This window comes from Vicia villosa, linkage group LG1 (genome assembly GCF_029867415.1).
Source record: "Vicia villosa cultivar HV-30 ecotype Madison, WI linkage group LG1, Vvil1.0, whole genome shotgun sequence".
Taxonomy (NCBI): Eukaryota; Viridiplantae; Streptophyta; class Magnoliopsida; order Fabales; family Fabaceae; genus Vicia; species Vicia villosa.
The window spans coordinates 130,378,093-130,396,820 of NC_081180.1; the positions used below are offsets into that span (position 1 = coordinate 130,378,093).

General features: G+C 29.7%; 1 long non-coding RNA gene and 1 pseudogene across 1 annotated transcript; both read right to left on the reverse strand.

The window, feature by feature from the left end:
* Positions 1 to 8,925: 8,925 nt before the first annotated feature.
* Positions 8,926 to 12,412, reverse strand: LOC131654063 (uncharacterized; annotated as a pseudogene).
* Positions 12,413 to 12,422: 10 nt separating this feature from the next.
* On the reverse strand, positions 12,423 to 15,860 carry LOC131644198 (uncharacterized). Its single transcript, XR_009296379.1, has 5 exons — positions 15,712 to 15,860; positions 15,445 to 15,522; positions 14,379 to 14,473; positions 13,067 to 13,227; positions 12,423 to 12,886 (listed from the first exon to the last, which is right to left on the reverse strand). It is a non-coding gene; the product is annotated as an uncharacterized LOC131644198 (long non-coding RNA).
* Positions 15,861 to 18,728: the final 2,868 nt, after the last annotated feature.

Here is an 18,728-nt window from a genome sequence, read left to right on the forward strand (position 1 = left end):
TCATAAAAAAATTAATTTTCACAATAAAAAAATTAAATATTCTTAACTATTTTTTAAATTTCATAAAAAAAATTAAAGGTCACGAGTTTTTTTAATATTCTTAATTATATTTTAAATTTCTTTAAAAAAATAAAATATTCTAAAATATTTTTTAAATTTCATTAAAAAAAATTAAATTTTACAAATAAAAATTAATATTCCTAATTATTTTTAAATTTTCGAAAAAACTCGATTTTTGTTTTTCTGAAAAAAATTTATTTTTTTTCGTTTTTCCAAAAAAATTCGATTTTTTGTTATCAACGAGGATATGGGGACAGGTTCGGAGGGTATTAGTATCCTAATATCTAGTTAAGCCCAGTTAAACTCGGAGTGGGTTCGAACGGATACTTGTAGATTCGAGTTTTTTGTCAAGTCTAATTATAACTTTGCAGCAAATTAATTATAATGGATGTTGCATCCAACATCATTTCATTCATCAATTATAAATATATTATGAACATAAAATTGAGACTTTAGACTTCAAAAGTATAACATGCATTGATAATTTTTAGTTTTGAGATCCTTCAAACAACAATTTGTTTGTCTCTTTCAAAAGAAAATATAATATTTGCAAGTTATATTTGGAAGTCCATTTGGGCAGTCATATTGAGCCTGATTGAATGACACTTTAACTCTAACAGGATACGATACAATATCATTCATCAAGTCAACTTGTTGGTAGTTATAATATTTTACTCACATCATATAACTATTTAAATGACACATATGATTCTCTTAAACACATATACTAGTCGTAGCTACAATTTCACCATGTTCACGCCTGATGCACCAACGGTCATTCTTGCTCTCTCAATCCTCGGGCACCACATGCCCATTATTTTCTGCCTGATTTGTCCCTAAATCACATTGTTTTAGAAGAAGTTTGTTTTAATATGATTTGTAACATTTCAAACAACTTTAAGTATTGTCAACCAGCCTCATAAACTAACACACGTCTTTTCAACATGCTTTGTCCTCGCTTGAATATTTTCTAAAAAATTCTTAAAAAGTCACTCATTCAAAGAGTGTTTCGAGTTACTTAATTGTGGAGTCTTGTTTATGGCATAGACTACCATAGACAAGACATAGACAATGAGCGTTTCTAGACGTTTCTAGGCAAAAGGATATATGAATGGACTAAATTCATATCATAATAAGAGGGATCCTGAGGATGTGTAGGAATGAGACTGCATGGTAGAATAGATCCTTATAATAATTTATTTTTACAACCTAAAGCAACAATATGCATCTTCTTTTTAGTAGTTCATACCATAAGAAATCAACAATTAAGCTTGCTTGGTTTAGAGCATTCTTTGGATGGGAAGTCTTCTGTGAAGTTTCTTAGATAATGTGTGATTAAGGACAAAACAAGGTGGGAAAACTCGTATTGGTTTATAAAATCACTCGGCAATACTTAACGTTACCTGCGATATTACAAATGGTATAAGAGAAAACCTCTTTCAATACGATGTAGTTCAGAGACCAAATAGGCAAAAGTTGGTGGACATGTGACGCTTGAGGTTGACGAGAGTGGAGAGTGACCATTGGTGCGCAAGGCGTAAATAATGAGCAACTCCTGATAATATTTAGGAGAAAGGAAAACATGATTGAACCAAATTTACAATGGCATAGATGGGCTTTGAGGATGTGTCATTATAGAATTGCACAGTTAAAAGAAGACTTATAAAATTGATTTGTAATACATATATCAACAAAATACATCTTCTTTTCAGTAGCTTATATAATAAAAACTCAACATTTACTCTATGTCCACAGCCTTGTATAGATAGTATATATATGGATATGATTGAAGTTAGAAGCTTTATGCATTGTAACAAACAATAATATAATTCAGTTGAAAGCTTCATCTTATTTATGCTATGACATTGCATAGCTTTATCATGGTATCAGAGTCTATCGATCGGACCATGGGCTGCCCACCATTAATATCCACGCACCAAGTCCAAAAGAGTGATGGGCGTGAGGGGTGTATTAGAAAGATCCTAAAGTCTCACATTGGCTGGAGATAGAGCATTGAAAGAGTATATATAAAGGGACACTCATCACCTATCCAACCAGTTTTATAAGGATGAGTTAGGTCAAACTCTAATATGAGTAGAATTTAAATATCTTATCCAACAAAATCTTGATATATATAATAGTGTTAAAGTAAACATGTCCTAAGGTCTCTTGACTTTTTTCAATAATGAACATGGTTGGGTAGGTTCCAAGTTGGAATATTAGTACACTAACACTTAATTAGAAACCTCTTTTTATTAAAATTATTTTGAAACTTAAATACTATTTTTTGTACTAGTGTGGCTGATGTTTAGACAAAAAAAAAGTTTTTTTGTGTCATGAAAATCTACTTCAGAATACTAGACATATAATCAGCAGACAAGTGTCCTATACTACAGCTTTGAATATCCTTACTTTAGGATGCCATTAGGAGAGAGGCAGCAAAAAAGGGAACTTTAATAAATTTTACTATATCACTTAAGAAATGCATAGTAATTAACAAAGCAAAAAATATCCTTATATTTGGGACTAAGATGTCTCCAATAATTTATTGTATATGGCTAAGTAATTTAGTACCATAGAACCATATTGACATAAATACAACCTATAAGTAACCATACATTCTTTTTTTTCTCTCACATAGGTACAATTCAAAATGAGATTTTCACCATTAAGTTTATTGAATGCATAGAGAATCATGCACGTTTCTAGGTTCAAAATATAAAATAGAAAACATTAGAATTATATAATCTAAAAATTTAAATTGTTCTAAAATTTTCAATCAGATGTTGCATGTTTAAATTTGTGTCCTCTACATCTAATATTTATGCACAATTATCAAGTAAGCTGATTTAACGACTACTTTTATATGTTTTACTAGTAAATTTTGGAAGGCAACCTATTCTAATTCAAAAAATTGATGCCTAATAGGGAGATAAGATGTGAAGGCTAAGGGCTAAGGCTACCTATGAGTATGAGAGGCAAGAAAAGAAGGTTAAAGCTGTAAAAAGAGAAGACAACATATGCAAAAGGAGAGATATAAACAAAAATGGAGTGTGTTATGGAAATAGTTACAAAAAATAAAGAAAATAGAGAGAGGCCCACAAAGGAATGATGAAAAGTATACTTGAAAGGAATATGAGGTGGGTGGTAAAAGTAAAGACTTGATGGTATTGGGGTCCATCCACATTCTTTTTGCAGAGAATAAATATTATTAATATTTATTATTTTTTTACTTAAAATAGTTGTTTTAGCTCTTCACTTTCTCACATTTTGTCTCTTTTGATTTGAATTTGTATTATAGTCTTTTTAATTACATAGTTATTTTTATAATGAAAGTGGAGACAGAATTATGAGGGTTTTTGAAGAAGATTGAAGTGAGAGCATGTGACACCTTTCATATAAGTCAAGATTTTACCAAATTACTTGATTTAACTCAAGTTTATAATTGCTATATAATATATATACACCCTTTGGGAAAGGGTTTTCAAATTCAATCATGCATAACTATGATTACATCTTTAATTACAAAAAAAATCAAGTTTTTTCCAATGAATTTTAATTGTGGATGGCCAAAGCTGAAATTTTTCTTCAGAATTGATTGACATAATAGCCTGTCGTGACTAATTAGTTAATTATGGTAGAAAATTGATGAAACTAAAATTGTTCCATTTGATTGACATTATTATGATTAATTAATAAATAGTTAAATATATTTAAAGGTATTTTCACTTTTCGTCGTACTTTTCGTCGTTTAAAAAATTTCGTTAAAGTATTGTCATTTTAAAGTTGAGAATTTTAACTTTTGAACTCTTATGCAATTTAGTAATAATTTTTACAACTTAGTAAATGAATTAACGATAATTTACTATTTAGCAGCTGAATTACTGACGGTTTTAATATGAAGAACCAAAAATTAAAATTATTAATTTTAAAGAGATGATACTTTAACGAAATTTTAAAAAAAATAAAAATAAAAATATTTAAATTTAAAAAGACTTTAAAATATTTAACTCATTAGTAAATTGAAGAGTACTAAGATTGTTCCATTTGATTGACATAATAGCCTAACTTTATTCCTTATTACTATAAGCATGATTCAATAATTTTATTATCTATTAAAAATATTAAAATTTTCCTTTTGCATAATGATGTTCTAAAATTGGTCATAGATTACTTAATATTTTAGTTGATACAGAATAATGCAAATATATAATAAATTACTAAGGCGTATTTTATGTAAAACTAATTAATAGACCAAACAATTTAAAAAATGACTTATATTTTAAGAATATTTTTTTCTTTCAAACATGACTTATATTAATGGCAAAGGTGGTATGTTACTAGAAAATTTCTTTACCCACCTCCTTATGGGGGTCACCCCCTGCGAAAAATATTTTTTTCTTTCAAACATGACTTATATTAATGGCAAAGGTGGTATGTTACTAGAAAATTTCTTTACCCACCTCCCTATGGGGGTCACCCCCCTGCGAAAAATATTCTTTGTGGAAGTGCATTTCTGAAAAAATCATACCCACCTCCCTATGGGGGTCACCCCCCTCCGAAAAAATCCCAAAAATTGTGATTTTGACAAATTCCGAGATGCATCTCCGAAACAACAAAAAAAAATCTAAAAAAATCCCAAAAATTAATTTTATGATATTAATTAATTCATATATCATAAATTTGATATAATTTATGAGTAATGAATAATAATAATTATATATTTTGATATAATTTATGAGTTATGAATAATAATAATTATATATTTTTATTCTGATTCATATTTTAAAATTTAAAATAATTTTAATTAAAATAATTTCACTTACAAAATGAGTTATAATTTTTTATTTATATATTTATAATAATTATTATATATTTACAAAAAAAATTAAAAAAATGAGTGTTTTAATTTATATATTTATATATTTATATAATAATTATAATAATTATTATATATTTATAAAAATTATTATATATTTATATATTTATATAATAATTATTATATATTAATTATAAATATATTTATATATTTATATAATAATTAAAAAAATTAAAAAAATAGTGTTTTAATTTATAATAATTATTATATTATTATATATTTATATAATAATTATTATATATTTATATATTTCACTTATAAAATTAATAATTATTATTATATATTTCATAATTAAAAATGAGTTATAAATTTTTATTTAGTTTAAAAAAATTAAAAAAAGATTTTGTCTTAATTTTATTTAAAGAATAAATTTTATATTTAATTCTAAATAATCAAAATTTAATTATGAAATTAAAATGTTTTTGATTTATATAAGTTAGTAAAATAATTTTTAACTTTAAAATTGTTTAGGAAATTTTGATTCACCTTGATTTTATTGATTCACCTTCATTTTATTGATTCACCTTGATTTTATACCTATTAATTGTATTGATTCACTTTGATTTTAATTTTTTAATAATTATTGAATTCTTTCGGTATATCCGAAACATTCCAAGACCAATTTGGTCTTGAAATATTTCGGATATGCATCTCCGAACACACCCCCTTTCCCAAAAAGGGGATTTTTCGGAAATGCATCTCCGAAAACTCAAAAAGGGGTGTTTTCGGAAATGCATCTCCGAAAACACCTTTTTTCGTGTTTTCGAAAGTGCACTTCCGAAATCACCTTTTTTTTCAGAAAAAAAGTGATTTCTGAGATTCATTTTCGAAATATAGGGGCATTCTGGAAATTTCGCCAGAGATGGCCAAAAAGGTTAGGAGGTCTGTTAAGAAATTTGCATGTTACTATCATTTGTCATGAATAAAACATATGAGAAGTTATTATTACTATTTTAAAGAGAAATAATTTGAAATTAGCTTATATGTAAACTTGTTTAGCCACCACCAAATCATTTGAAACAATAATCTAAATTTTTTAAAAAATTTAATAAAAGTCAAGTCCATCTAATTATAACGGTGGATGAGGTTGCTCAAATGATTTAGGAGTAATTAAGTTAAATAGATATAAATTTTAATATAATATTCAATTTACTTAATTTCTCACGATAATATTTACTTATATTATTGTATTAATCTAAATAAGTTGATATTTATAAATTAACTTTTGAAGAAAAAAGTTCATCAAATTATACAAGTCTTATATAAATTTATTCTGTTTATGTAAAATTTTAATTAATAGAAAAAGTGTGAGAATATGCATCTTGAATGGAGTTTGTTAGCATTATTCCATTATTATGTTGGTTAAGATGATAAAATATGATTATATAAAAGATGAGAATATCTTATCTCATTCCATAATATCTTATCTCATTCCATAAGTTTTTCATGTGTGTTGTCAAATTTGTCTTTTTATTTTCGGAGGTGTATCTTCAAAAGTATTATATTTAGTTTTATATTGATTTGTTCCGTAGATACATCTACGAAACATTTTTTTAACTTCCCAATTTAAAATACATCTGTAGATGCATCTCCGAACAAAACCTAAATTTTAAGAAAAAAAATATTTCCAGAAATGTATTTACGAAAACTTGGAGCATAAATGTAATTGTGCAAGGTGTCCAAGAGTATTATGGGGTGGATTGAGGATTGAGATATTCTCTAAAAGAATTAGAAGTCCAAAATTTAATGTGAAAAAATTATAAATATAATATTATGAATTAATTAATAATTATTTAGTATTTATAAAACAATAATAATTAAATCTTATTCTACTAAGTCAGTTATATTGATCAATTTTTTTAATAATATTTTATCAAAATTATATTTTTAATCAAATTGTTAATCTCATAATTTTTTAAAACTTCATCTTCGTCTAACTATTTGACTTATCTTCATCTATGGTCTTAATAAATGTCGTGTGATCAAATTAGTGATGAGAAATTCAAAATCTTTTAGATTTGGTTGTTGGTGATCCTTTATGAGATCATAAGGGAATTTAATTAAAAGTAAGTTAATCAAGAGAATTTAAGATTATAGGTCCCATAAATAATCATTACATGCCATGTTTAATTATATTCTTATGGTGTTTGTTGCAAAAGAATACTTTACCAAAGATACGTGAAATCAATCATGTAGGTCTCAAATAGTTAGTAAATTCTATCTATTTAATTTTCAATACCCCTTAAAAATTACTCTTATTAGAGTCACATTTTTTTAACGTGCCTATTGTTAAGTAATTTGTTTGAACGTTTCATCTTTTAAGAGCAAGTTTGCTTTTTAGTGTAAAATTTTATAATATTAAACCAAAAAAATATATATAAAAACCAAAAAGAAAATATATAAATTTTTTAGGTAAATTACCAATGCATCAAGGCCCGAAGATAGATACTGTTTTAATAATAAGACCAAACCAGTCGTTGAATCGGAGAAATAATCAATCTAATCTAATTATTGGATCGAATAAACTATCGAACCAGTAAATTGGCCAAAACCGATCAACCGACAATTTAGCAAAACCGACATATTAAATGCTTGTCTTTTTTCGACGTTTTGATAATTATTTTGAAAAAGAGTAAAACTTAAGTATACTTTGTTAAAAATTTATTTAGAACAACTATACTCCTTAAAATTAAATTCATTACAGACGGCAATTATTCTATTATTCAATATATATTGTTATTAGACTTTGTTTAAATTTTATTTAGATTTGTATTTTGAACTATTTTGTTGTGTGTTATGACTATGTTTAAATTTAAATTTAAGGAATGAACTTGTGAAATCATGATCTTATAAAATTTTATAGGTGTTGTGATTTTTTTTAGAAACTAAATCATCTGCCTCAACCGATTTAATAACTATATAATTTAATTTTTTTTAAAATAACTCATTTTAAAAAAATACTCAAATAATCACTCTTTCAGAAAAAATATCAAAATAATCACTTTCCAAACAAAAAAATGCGTCATACAAAGGAGGTGCCACACTATGTGACGCATGCATTAAAATTAAAGAAGAGGTGTCACACTGCATGACACATGCACTTAAATTTTAAGATGAGGCGCCATTCAACGTGACTTACCAAAACAACTAAGTAGTCACACTGAATGACGCCTTCTCTTAAATTTTAAGGGTATGCGCCACATCACATGGCATGACAGATATGCATACATCATGCAGTGTGGCGCGTGTGGCGCCTCCTCTTTAATTTTAATGCATGCGCCAAACAGTGTGACACATGTGTGGTGAATTTTTTTTTTGTTTGAAAAGTTGTTACTCTGATATTTTTCTAAAAGAGTGGTTATTTGAGTTTTTTTAATATAATTTTGTTATAGAAACCAACTTATTCAACCGATTTATTCAGTTTAATTCACTTGACCCAATTGTTCAAACAATGACCCAATATCCTTCGCCGATTTAAAACATTCCTTACAAACTTATATCAAATGTGAAAATTAGAGCCACAACCCCTCTCACTATGTCAGAGTCAATTTCTTATCAAATGAATCAAAAAAAATTTATACCAAATTAAAGTTTTTATACGAAAAGAATTTTATAATTGCAAACAACTAACAAGCATTTATATTTCCACTAAAATCATGTTTCACAATAACAAAATCAACCTGGTAGCTTGCACGGTGACATTAGTTTTATAAAATTGATCAATTATATTATATAATTTAGTTTGAAATGAAGTGATTTTTGTTTGAACAATTAATTTCATTGTAAATGTAAGTCTTGTATTTTGTGTTAATGTTAAAAACAAAACTAGTAACAATTCCATTCTATGTTTGATTTGAATCTTCATGTTTGTATCTTCTTCATTGAAGATGTACAAGAGGAAGACATGCTATGCTGCAATATAAAGCAAGAAACCAAAAAGTTGTGTGAAATCCATCCATCGAGGAATTCAACCTCTTAAGCAAAACTCAACAAATGGCATCATTTTGTTTTAGAAAATGGAATACACTTTATGCACGCTCTTAATTGGATGCTTGTTTTAAATCATAGTCTACATTTTAATCATAAGCTTCCTGTTTTTTCTTCTTTTCTCTTTTTTTCCTACTTTTTTTAAGCTTTTCAAACATTATTATTACCATTGTTGGTCATTTCTAGTGATATTGGAGGCCATCCCAATATTATGAATCATCATCACCTTTCTTGCTTTCTCTCCATTTTCCTTCATCACCACTGTTTTTGTTTTTGCTTTTTTTTCAATTGGTATTGACTTTTAACATTTCTGCCTCACACACTAAACAGGATCACTAGCCGAATAAGTGACTCATAAAGGATGAGCTCTTTTATAAAAATTTGCTTATATATGAGATTGGAGGGGAGTAATTAGTAATTTAATTCATCATCATCTTTGACTATCTGCACAAAAAAAAAAATCTAATTTATTATATCCAAGGATAAATCTTAACAAATTAGCGGTTTCAAAGGAAAAAAAAAACTCATCTCGGAGTTAACTTACAGAGTTCATCAGTCCGAGTGGTCGCGAAAGCGAATAATTTTCTTGATGAAAGGTTTTTTCCGACAGTAGCTAGAAGATAAAAACAGAAGTATGTTAACAAAAAAGAAAGTGAAAAATAAGCAATTGTATTCAACAGAAGATCTTAGAAGTCAAAGGAAATGGAATATACATCAGGTATGATGAAACGCAGAAGCAAGCCAGCCCAACAGAGAAATGGATCATAAATGTTGGCCAGAAATTATCTTGGTCCAAAACTACATTCTCAGAAACGAGAGTGATTATACTTGAGAGTAACAGAATAACCCATCCTGAAGGAAAGCAGCCGCGAAAAGAAAAGGAGGAAGATCCCTGTGGAGAAATTAGAATGAAATATGAAAGTCGGTGTTAATATTTGCATCAAATTATGGTAAACCGAATCATAGCCAGTTATCATACCTTGAAGTAATCCTTTATGAATATCGCGGAATATAAAATCCTCAAAGTCATATCTTTAGTTGAGTAAAGGATCGACGAAACAAAACTCTTTTCATTCAGAAATGTGAGAAATCAAAAGTATAATAGGATTTAACTAATAAGCTAGTAATAATTATGGTTGAAGTAATAACCACAATTAGAATTCATCTGTTTAGACAGAAGTATCTAGGTAGAAAGGATACTAAGAGAATTTGCCATGATCAAGCCAACTGACCCGTATAGTTTTATTAGTAGGACACTAGGACATTCAAAACTACAGAGATCAAAGAGAATACAAGTAGTGAATCATTTGAACGCTTGAGTTGGCTCTCTGTCGCAACTGCATGCATAAAGGCTTCAGATGTTCCTGAAACGAGGAGAGAAACATAAACATCATAAACAATTAAGAACCATTGTAATAAAAAAAATTATTATATTTAACAATTAAGAAATTTTGCAACAAGAGACAAGGTGAATTACCATTCATAGCCAAAACAATGACATAAAAGCAATAATAGCGGAGAACAATTGACGCTTCTCCATCACTCCATTTTTTTCCATACAATAATCTAATGAGGGAATAAGAATAACTTGGACCAAATGCCATGAAAACAACGCCTGCAGACCATATAGCTGGATACTATACGGCAGAAGAAACAATAGAATATACAATTTAATGCAAAGCATGTCCAAATTTCCTCCTATGTGAAAAATGAATAAGGGCTATCTATACACACAACTCTTAACCACGGCAGTACAAGTGACTAAATTTGTGTATAAGAGTGAAAAGTTTAGGCAGGCCATCGGGTTTGAATAGAGCCACAGCACAGTAATTGTGACTTGTGACAAGAAAGACTGTTTAATTACCTTTAATATAATAGATTACTGATTCTCCAGCAAAAATTCAAAAACCAAATCTTCAAAAATCATACTATGAAACAGTGAGAATTTCAAACCATAATTTTATGGTCTCAGAAGGCTTACCAATGCCTTAGACACGTCCTCTTTGAGAGATCATTTAACATAATCGTTATTGTCTATTAAAATGTATGGCGACATACTTACCAAGCAGACAACATAATTGTTGGTTTTTCATAAAAATGTTCTTTCTTGTGGCACTTAATACTGGCCCTAGGTAACTGAGGTCAATCTGTTAGAAAACTTCACTCGGGATTACATCCATATTTTTCTAACCTATTTATTTTCCATACCGGAAGAGTCACAGCCTCATAAATTGTAAGATTCAAGTTTCCTTTCTTTCTTTTATTTCAAGATAAGAGAATAGAAGCATACATCCTATATCATATTAGGAAGCATCCCAAATAGTGATACAGTAATTTACATTGACTGCATCTGTTTATCCGACTTTACGATTTTTAAAGAAACTGTTAACTTGTTGGTACTGAGAAATCGGAAAACTAATATATATGTATCCAGCACAAAATATTAAATGAAATGAAGAGACATACCAATCAACAAAACCAACTTGAGGGATTCTGTCAAGCAATTTCCTAATTTCTTGTGTTTTCCTGGGTATTCTCCTGTCAGGCATTACAAAAACATTATTCAGTTTGTGAAATCGAAAGTGATTTCACTATAGCCGTATGCCCAGCTAAAACAGTAAGTTTTATGATTAAACAACAACAACAACAACAACAATAATCATAATTAACTGGTAGTTAATTAAACCTAACACGTTGCAGTGAATGAGGAAGAGAGAGACAATAAACAAGAGGTGTGTGAACACCAAAAACTATATGTATTATGATTTCTAAAGAGGCGAAAATCATAATGAGCGAGAGTGAAGTAGAAGTAAATAATAATTGAAAAGAGAGAAAGACAGCTTTAAAGTTCAAACATCAAAAAAGCAAGAAAGAAATAGAACCTGAAGCAGACCTTGCAAATGTTGTATATGAACTTTCTTCAAATGGTAAAAAGACAAGTCTCACCACTAAGCTACCTGAAAGGTGGTATTTTTTTGAAAAGTCGATCATGTTTAGACCACAATAGTTAAGCGTGATGCAATTAGAAGATTTAGAAACACAATAGTGCTTCTCAATAAAAAAAAAATATGTACTCTTAATGCAATTAGAAGATTTAGAAACACAATAGTTAAGCTTTCTAGCACAAATTATCTAAATCATATACTGACCTAATTTATCCACGAGGCCATATACAGCTTGATTATATGGTGTATCAAACCACCCAAGCACTATCTTCTCTCCTTCCTGAAGGATCAGCTTTCGAAACGATTGAAAGGTAAACAGTGTGCACATCTTTGAAAGCTGCTGATCAAATCCAAAAATATTTCCTTTTCTGCAAAAATATCCACATATAAAACAGAAAAATAATTGATCAATAGAGTAACAGTATCAACCATGTGCAGAAATTTATCTCAAAAACAAAAAACTGTACCTGAATGGAAAAAGGTAAGAATATCTAAGTTTCCGAAAAAGAAGCAGACTGTGACAACACAAATATGATTGATTTTTCCTGTAAATTATCATTCACCGCCGAAATCAGTTGTTACTTGGAGATTACCAAGTCCACCACACTATTGTGTAAACTCTGGATTATAAGTACATAAAAATCCAATGCACTTTGATAAACAAGTACTTATAAAATGCAGGATAGGAAAATGAAACAAATATGATTTTTTTTTTTTTTAAATGCGACATGAAGTTCTCTTGTCATGTCCAATAACTAACCTGTCATTGGTATGTCACAAGAATAGTAGAAAACGCATTTACTGTCTGCTTAATGATAAGGAAAGTAAAGACTAAAATATATGCTCAGTAGCTAAGCTCTTACCATTCCAGTTAGCTTGACAATTAAAAAGTACATTGTCATGCACCGTGAGAATGTAGCTACTGTCTCAACCATCAACCGTAATTCAAGCAAGACCAAGTTCTGGGAAAGAATATACAAAGGCTCGGCCAACAGCTCCAAAATGCACCCACAACCTGGTATAACAAGAGAACTTTGTTGATAAAAGATCAAAGCGTGAAACTTTTGAACAGTTATTCCAGGATGTATGGTACATTGATATTTTTTAACAGGGACAATGTAATAGAAAATACCGCTAACTACCCATAAAAGTATAAGAAAAGGAAAATATATGACAATAAGCTTCGATGGATTACCATTGACCAAGACAGCGTGCCCATAAGGACTAAAATAACTTATTTGTTGCCACCAGAAGACAAAAAGGCATGCTACAATGGTAACAAATATGCCAAGCGGGACACTCATCCATGCTACTTTCATTAGCTTCACGACATCTTCTTCCATTTAAATACCATCACTATAATATGAAAAATATATATTTTAATGGAGCTCGGGCAAGAGCATGGGAAGATTCAATTATAAAAAATAATATTAGTTAATAACCTTAAATTCTAATCATCTGAAATATTTTGGAATCATAATATTCTATTCCATCAAAGAGTTGTAGCTATAAACAACGTGCGAGAGATTTAATATACATTTTTTATTAGTTCATTTTGTTAAGAGTCTCGCATCGGATGAGATATGGCCAGAAAATATTTTATAACTGGGGGCAATCCCCACCTTACAAGCTGTTTAGTAAGGGTGAGTTAGGTCCAACTCATATTCTAAGATGGTATTGGAGTCTGTACAAAATCCTTTGGACCATATGCTATCAAATTTCTGCTATCGGATCATCCACCATGTATTATACACGCACCAAACCAAACACTATTAGGCTTGAAGGGATATAATAAGAGTCTTAAATGAAAATGAGATATGGCCTTAAAATATGTATATAAGTGGAGGAAATCCTCACCACCTTACAAATCGGTTTCGATAGTTGAGTTAGGCCAAACCCAAAATTCTAAGACATTCAATATAGAGATAGGTATAAGCAATAATTGAGAGACTCAAATCAGAATTTTAATAATTCTTCGGATTGAACAATATCATAGTTTATATAAAGCATCATAAAAGTAATAATTACCCGCCTGTGATGCTATAGATCTAAACCAAACACTAAACTCATTTTATACTGAAGCGTGTCATAAATGAGTAGTTCAAAAACATAGATTAGATAAGGATAACAGAAAACACTAAAAGAACTAACAAACCCCTCATTATCCAGCATGGAATAAGCCAAGTCACTAGTGATGCGTCCAGCATGAAAAACAATTTTAGAATACTAAGAGCTTCTTCCATACTAGAGTGCAGTTATAACTGCATGAAACTGACTCTAACAGAATTAGTTATTCTGTTGAAATATGCAAGCTCAACAGAAACCAAGGCCCGGTACAATAGAGTAAACTACATGCAAGATAGAATGCCCGTGGCCCAATGAACATTGAGAGCACACCAACATATATTCCTAACAGCCTAACTAACTTGACAAAACAGTGTAGAGCACAGTTTTCCAAACACATGGTTATTCCTACATGATAGAGTTAGCAAAGTATAACGGATCACCGTTTTATATCCATCCGCATGCATGCTCATCGGAAACCCTCCCGGCTAAGAAATAAAATACATGTGACAAATAGATGAAACTGCACAGCATACATCTGCACGACAAAAGGTAACATCATGTTAAATCTTTTTTTATCAATTAAGTTTGCAATGCAACACAGAACAACAACAAAGCACATACACACCCCAAAAATGACATCCAAATAAAAAAGTATATAATTAAAGCAGACGACAAAAACATATACAGATTGCTGATGCTATATCAAATCCAAGTAAATGAAAATAATCATCACAACTAGAAAAGTAAGTGGAAAACACTTCACTTTAAGGAATACAACTCGTCTAAGGTGAGAAACTCACTTCAATTTCTCATTATCTTCACTCCACTGTGTTAAGGGTTTCTTAGGCCTGTGTTAAGAGCTATTGGTGTTGGTCCCTATTCCGCTGCGTATATTGTTCATGGTTACTATTCACACATGTTATTGTATACTTTTGCAGTAATTGTTAATGCATGCTAGATTTATTATAGTGCGTAGAATATACAATATTGTTCACGTATTGCTCTGATACCAACACCAATAGCTCTGATACCATTGTTGGTAACACACATTGCAAGAAATCTAACTTTTCATTCCAGAATAAAGCATACAAGAGTTAATACTATATTTCGCTCGTAGTAGAGGAGTTCATAGTAGAGGAAGGGAGTGTGGACATGCAAAATATTCACACTAAAGACAATCTAGCAGATGTTATGATAAAGTAGTTCAACGCTGACAAGTTTATTTAGTTTAAGTTCTCTCATGACTTATCTAAAACTTACCTACATGAAATTGACAAGGTAAAGAAAATTTGAAAGTAAACAAAATGACTTTAGGGGTGACATTATAAAGACGTAAAGTCATATTTGTTATGTGAAAATGAAAAGGTCCATACCAATAGTAATTATTAGTGAAGAGACAGAATTGAATTCAATATCCATTTATAATGCTATGAGACTGTTATAAATTGAGAATTCATGTTGTAGTTTTATAAATCTCCAGTTAACATTGGTTTTCTCATTCCTAACCTAAAAGATATTTGAATGTGCGGGACAAATGGGTGGCGTCTTTATCCATGGACATCACAATTGGAACTGAATCAGAAACTGCAAAATTGAAAATCGCAATTGGAAGTAAATCAGAAACTGAAAATTTAAGTGTTGATGTTAGCTTCTTGAATTGATAGGATACGGAGAAAATAAGAAAAAGCTGTTGATCTTAGGTTATTGAATTGATAGAATATAGAGAAAATGAGACATGTTAATTGAATAATGGGAACGGAGTCAAAATCTAACCCAGATGTTTTGGTTGCTGTGAAACAGAGTTACGGCTGATACATAAGCGATTCCGGATTTCCGGCGAATTCACAGTGTTGTCAGGCTGTTAGAAGAGTTGTGAAGTGTACACACGAAGTCTTCATGTGTATATGTATAATTAAAAAAGATTAAAGGTGTGCAATGTAAAGTACTTTTATAAAAATCTATAATATAAAAAAACACTCGCTTAATTTGGTGCCAAATCTTAATTTTGGGGGCAATTTGAGTCTTATCTAATCATTTGTCATACTATTAGCTGGTTTTGATTACATACTAATTCTTCATTACAATGTTTTAGGCTGAAAATAAGAGTTTTCTATTTTTTGAATATATTTAAGTTGCATTTGAACCAAGACTATATGATATAAAGCAAACTATGCAGAGTATCAACGGGTGGTAACCAAGGTTGCTGCCAAATTATGTTCCCAATGTGTAGATTGTTCACATTGTTCCATCATCTTTCCTTTTCTTTGAAAGTGTTCTATTCTCTCTCTGTTTTCTACCTTCCACCAACAACATTTTCCTTCTCTGATTTTCTTCCCCAAATTTGTTTCAATATTTTCTCTGATATTTTGTCCAACTTCTTCTTCTTCCTATTCACTTTCTTATTTTTTTTGGTTTTGGACAAGCGATACACATGTCAAAGAAAATAATAACCATATGATTTCAAGCTATAAACCTGCTTACGGAATGTTGTTTCGATTTCAAGCAAAAAATATGGAGAGTTATTTTTGGGTTGTCAATTCGATTTCAAGCGAAGAAGATGAATATATATTTGTAGGTTATGATTTTGTTTCAAGCAAAGAGTTGATGGTGGCAAATCTGATGTTTCAGCGATTTCACGGTTGTGTGCGATTTCGCAGTAGTATATCTATTGTAAAGCTCCAAATTTTTTGCATATATTTTGTTTATATATTAATTCGTATTTTATATATATGCAGATTTTAAAGTTTCTTCTCCATACATATATGTTCATATTTTAGGGTTCCATACACCAGAAACGATGATGGTAAAAATCTATGTTTGATGTGGTAAGAAGTTCAATCTTTTATGTTTATATTCTTTATATCAGATAGATGAATATCTGCTTTTGGGTTGTTTATTCGATTTCAAGTGAAGAAGTGAGCATGTTGATAAAATTAAGTTGTTGTTGTCTTATATGGAAAGGTATGATTGTTGTCCAAGGAATTTTATAACTATCAATTCCTTGCTTTTAACATATTCTAACAGAATTATCGTTGTTTCCGGTTGTGATTTGCAGTTTTGCATTTTGTTTATGTTGCTTTGGTGAATGATATTATGTGAAATGATTCGCCGATGATAACGACTTCGTCATTTCTTCTAATTTTTAACCCATCCATCATTACAATGCATTCACATTTTTCAACACGGTGTATATATCTAATGAGTTTTTTCATTTGTAAAAAATTGCAGGTGTCGATGTTAGAAATATACAATGATGAAGATATCAGGAAAAAATTTCCTAATCAGGAAACAATTTATGAATACTTTTGTTGATCTTCTATAACTAAATTGAGAAAACAAGGCAAGTCTCAACTTTAATACATATTTAATTCAAGGACCACGGGAAATGGATTACATCAAGAAAAACACCATTAAACTATGAGGCATCTACTAGGATTAGCAAACATTTTTCCAATTAAGAATGATTTTATATGGTACATGAAAGATTAACACACTAATAGGGATGATAATTAGACAGATCTTCTTCAGTAGATACCCTCAAAAAAATACCCACAACAGGTAAAGTAAAACCTTGCAAATAAGTGGATATGAGCGCGAACACAGATATCTTAGTACCCATTCCACCTCATACTCGCATAATCTATATTTATATATTTTTATTTTAATTATTATATGCATATGCATGCTTATTAATTTGGTTAAATACACCACTATTAAACGTGTATGTGTTTTAATATAAGTTTGTTTATTTTTTGAATCAATCATAACATCCTTGATTTTTTTTAATTTGTGTTAAGAACATAAAATAATTTGATAAATTATAATTGTTCGATAATTTTTATTAGAAATGCGAGTAAACGTATAGGACATGAATACGGATACAAACGTCGATGCCTACACGGTTATGGGATCGGATACGGAGATTTTTTTAAATCACGGATATGGGGAAGTGTACTATAGTACTCTGTACAAACTCTATTCATTGTCATCCTTACACATAACGCCTAAAAATTAGAGGAAATCTGCAAAAACTTTATTCATTGTCGTCCTTACACATAACGCCTAAAAGTTAAAGGAAATGAACGACAATCTCATCCCCAAAACATGGGACTCAGTAAACTTAAGTTAAAAGTTGGAGGAAATGAATGATGATCGCGTCCCTAAAACATGTAATTCAGTAAACTTAAGTTGGTGGAGCTAAAAACATGGACACACGAGTTATATTGTTGAATTTTCAAGTTTCATGTGTTTTTGTGTGATTATGACATTCATGCGACCTTTGTAAGAGTTATATTGTTGAATTTTCATGTTTCGTGTTTTTGTGTGATTATGATATTCATGCAACATTTGTAAGCTTCAATGGACGTGTGTGATTATGACATTCATGCAACATTTGTAAGCTTGCAACATTTGTAAGCTTCGATGGACGTGAGAGAGACCTGTCTAACTTTTCAAGTTCCATGCGTTTTTGTTTGATAATAATATTTGAATGAGCTTTGTAAGCTTTGATGGACTCTGGGAAAGACTCACTAACTTTTATTTAATTGTCATTGGTTCGACTAACCTTTATTAAGTTGCTAGCGAATTGACTTAACCCAATCCAATTGTTTATCATACTGATCAAATAAAAGAGTAAGATGTTCATGATTTTAGGTATTATACTTAGTTACCTGATCGAATAAAAGAGTAAGATGTTCATGATTTTTGGTATTATACTTAGTTACTTGTATATGAGAATAATTTGGAGATGTATTTTCCACCTTAGAGTTTATAACTGAACTTTTAAATCA